The sequence below is a fragment of the Callithrix jacchus genome, chromosome X, assembly GCF_049354715.1.
Source record: "Callithrix jacchus isolate 240 chromosome X, calJac240_pri, whole genome shotgun sequence".
Classification (NCBI taxonomy): domain Eukaryota; kingdom Metazoa; phylum Chordata; class Mammalia; order Primates; family Cebidae; genus Callithrix; species Callithrix jacchus.
Window position 1 is genome coordinate 143,040,110 of NC_133524.1, and position 4,262 is coordinate 143,044,371.

The 4,262-nt window shown below is 37.5% G+C and overlaps 1 pseudogene; it reads right to left on the reverse strand.

The window, feature by feature from the left end:
- Positions 1–471: 471 nt before the first annotated feature.
- Positions 472–1,391, reverse strand: LOC100414514 (small ribosomal subunit protein uS2 pseudogene; annotated as a pseudogene).
- Between the last annotated feature and the right edge of the window lie 2,871 nt (positions 1,392–4,262).

The window sequence follows — 4,262 nt, forward strand, 5'->3', positions numbered from 1 at the left end:
GGAGATTTTCCCCAAAGTTTTCTTGTAGTTGTTTCATAGTTTCAGGTCTTAGATTTAAGTCTTTAATTCATTTTGGTTTGATTATGTATATGTTGAGAGATAGAGATCTAGTTTCATTCTTCACCATATGAATATTCAGTTTTGCCAGAATTATTGATTGAAGAGACTTTTTTTTAACCAGTGTATGTTCTTGGCCTGTTTCTTAAAAGTAAGTTCGCTGTAGCTGTGTAAATTTGTTTCTGGATTCTCTATTCTGTTATATTGGTCTATGTGTATGTTTTTATGCCAGTATCATACCATTTTGGTTACTACAGCTTTGTAGTATTATTGGAAGTCAGGTAATGTGATTCCTCCAGTTTTCTTCTTTTTTCTTAGGATAACTTTGGGTATTCTGGGTCTCCTGTGGTTCCATATACATTATTTTTTTTAGAAACTGTTGTTTATTTTCTGTCAATCTTATTTCCATGTTGCTTAAGAGCCAATGCAAGAACATCTTAAGACCAATTCAGTGGTTGTTCCTACCCTTTCAGTGCCCTGAGCAATGGGAGCTGCAAACAAGTCTACTGTGGCAGGCTGAGCATTCCAGTCTTTAGTAGGGAACTGCTGGATAGGCACAGAGGGCACCTGCATGCCTTCAGACCAGTCTGCAACCTCAGGCTAAGTAGCAGTGAACTCAGGAGCTGGAGCAGTCCATTTACCCTGAAATTCCTCCTTGGTCACAGCCTTTTCAGCAGCAGCCTGCTCTTCTTTTTCAATCTCTTCAGGTTCTCTGTAGAAATAGAGATCAGGCATGACCTCCCACAAGTGTTCACACAAAATGGTGCCACACATGTGCAGAACTTCCCGAGCCAGCATCCACCACATCAAACCCACGGAGTGAGCTCCTTTGTTGTTGCATGGTACAGCAAGGTCCACATTAGCACAGAGGAGAATCTGTATTACACAGAGAGATGGGGGGCAGGTTAACATAAGATGCCTCCATGAGAAGCTGGTGGTCCTTCCTGAGGTCAGTAACCACAAGAAACTGTGGCTCCTGGAAGGCTGCCTGGATGTGGTTGGTGAAGGCTCTGGGAGTAAAGCCGCCAGCAATTGGAGTGGCTCCAGTGGCAGCAGCAAACTTCAGCATGGCCCTCTGGCCAGTATTCCTGGAAGATATGACACTGACATCAGCAGGGTTTTCAATGGCAACAATGGCATGAGCTGCCAGCAGGAGCTTCTCCCAGGTTCTCTTCAGATTTAGGATGTAGATGCCATCACTTTTCCTTTTATAGATGTACTGTTCCATCTGGAAGTCAAGGTTGGTGCCACCTAAGTGGGTTCCTGCTGCAAGGAACTTAAGGACATCCTGCTCCTTCATTTGCAGGACATCAAGGGCTCTAGACATGGTGAAAGTTTCCTTTTAAGTTACGGCAGGAATCCAGAAAACCATGTGGACCCCTCTGTGGGTAGGGTGGAAAGGCCCATATACATTTTAAGATAGGATTTTGTATTTCTGTGAAAAATGTCATTGGTATTTTGATAGGAATTGCATTACATCCGTAGATTGATTTGAGTAGTGTAGACATTTTGATATTGATTCTTCTAATTGATGAACATGGAATATCTTTCCTTTTTTGGTGCCCTCTTCAATTTCATTGGTCAGAGTTTTATACTTTCATTATAGAAATCTTTCATTTCTTTCGTTAATTCCTAGCTATTTACTTCTATGTAGCTATTGTAAATGGATTACCTTTATGATTTCTTTTCAGTTTATTCACTGTTGACATATATATATGCTACTAATATTTGTATGTTGATTTTTGTATCCTGCAATTTTACAGAATTTGTGTATCAATTTGAATATTTTTTGGTGAGTCTTAAGGCTTATCCAAATATGAGATCATATCATCTGCAAACAATGATAATTAGACTTCTTTTTTTCCCATTTAGATAACCTTTATATTTTTCTCTTATCTGATTACCCTAAGCCTTCCAGTACTATGTTGAATAACAGTGGTGAAAGGGGCATCCAGATCTTAGAGGAAAGACTTTCTATTTTTCCTCATTTACTATAGTGCTAGTTGTGGGTCGGTCATATAAGGCTTTTATTATGTTGAGATATGTTTTTTCTATACTCAGTTTTTTAGTGTTTATATCATGAAGGGATGTTGAATTTTATCAAATGCATTTTCAGCATCAATTGAAGTGATCATATTGATTTTGTCCTTTATTCTGTTGTTGCAATGTGTCATGTTGATTGATTTGCATATATTGAACCATCCTTAAATTCCATGGATAAATTCCACTTGGTCCTGATGAATGATAATTTAATGTACTGCTGAATTTAGTTTGCTTGTATTTTGGTTCACAATTTTGCATCAATATTTGATGGTTATATTGGCCTGTAGTCTTCTTTTTTAATGTGTCTGTCTGCTTTTAGTATCAGGGTAATATTGGGCTCATTCAATGAGTTTGAAAGTACTCCCTTCTCTATTTTTTTGGAATATGTTTAGTAGGAACACTATTCGTTCTTTTTAAATGTTTGGTAGAATTCAGTAGTAAATACATCAGTTCTTGGTGGTTTTCTGTCAGGGAAATTTTTTATTTCGGTTTTGATCTTTTACTTGTTATTGATCAGTTTAGGTTTAGGATTTCTTTTTGGTTCAGTCTTGGTAAGTTATATAAGTCTAAGAATTTGTCCACTTTTTGTAGATATTCGAAGTCATTGGTATATAGTGGCTCAGAGTAGCCAGTAATCATCCTTTGACTTTGTGCAGTATCAACTGTAATGTGTCTTTTTTTCATACCTGATTTTATTTATTTTGATTTTCTTTCTTTATGTCTTAATGCCACTAAAAGTTTAATTTTGTTTAATTTTTCAACAAAACAACTTTTCATTCTTTGACCTTTTGTACTGTTTTATCATTTCAAATTCATTTATTTCTGCTCTGATCTTTGTATTTCTTCTGCTAATTTCAAGTTTGATTAGCTCTTGTTTTTTATTTATTTATTATTAAGTTGTTTGAAGTTTTTCCACTTTTTTGATGTAGCCACTTGTAGCTATAAATTCTCCTCTTAGTACTATTTTTATTGTATCCCATAGGTTTTGGAATGTTGTGTTTCCATTTTCATTTGTCTCAGAAATATTTTTAATTTCCTTTTTCATTTATTCACTGGTCATTCAGGAGCATATTATTTAATTTACATGTATTTGTATAGATTTCACAGTTTCTAGTTATTGATTTCTAGTTTTACTCCTTTGTGGGTAGAGAAAAGACTTGATATTATTTCAATTTTATTGAATGCATTAAGACTTCTTTGTGATCTAGCACATGGTCTATCCTTGAGAATGATCATTGAGCAGAGGAAAATAATGTGTGCTGCTCTACCACAATTGGATAAAATGATTCGGAAATATCTATTAGTTCCATTTGTTCTATAGTGCAGATTAAGCCCTATGTTTCTTTGTTGATTTTCTGTCTCAAAGGTCTGTCCAGTGTTGACAGTGGAGTGTTGACATCTCCAGCTATTGTTATAATGGATCATATCTCTCTCTTTTGCTCTAATAATATATGCTTTATTTATCTGGGTGTTCCTATGATAGGAGCCCCAAGTCTTGGCAGCTTTCATGTGGTGGTTAACCTGCAGGTGCATAGAATCAAGAATTGAAGTTTGTGAACTTCTGCCTAGATTTCAGAGGATATATGGAAACACCCAGATATCCAGGTAAAGGTTGGCTGGAGGGGCAGGGCCCTCATGAAGAATATCTGCTAGAGCAGTGCAGAAGGGAAATGTGGGGTCAGATTCCCCACGCAGAGTCCCCACTGGGGAGCCACCTACTGGAGCTGTAAGAAGAGGACCACTGTCCTCCAGACCCCAGAATGGTAGATCCACTCACAGCTTGCACTGTGAACCTGAAAAATCCATAGTCACTCAATACCAGCCTATTAAAGCAGCCAGAAGGGAGGCTATACCCTGCAAAGCTACAGAGGTGGAGCTGCCCAAGGCTGTGGGAGCCACATCTTGCATCAGTGTGACCTGGATATGAGACGTGGAGTCAAAGGAGATCATTTTGGAGCTTTAAGATTTGACTGCCCTACTGGATTTTGGATTTGCCTGGGACCTTTAGCTTCTTCATTTTGGCCAATTTCTCCAATTTGGAATAGCTGAATTTACCCAATACTTATACTCCCATTGTATCTAGAAAATAACTAACTTGCTTTTTTATTTTGCATGTTTTTAGGCAGAAAGGACTTGCCCTGCCTCAGATAAGACTTTGGACT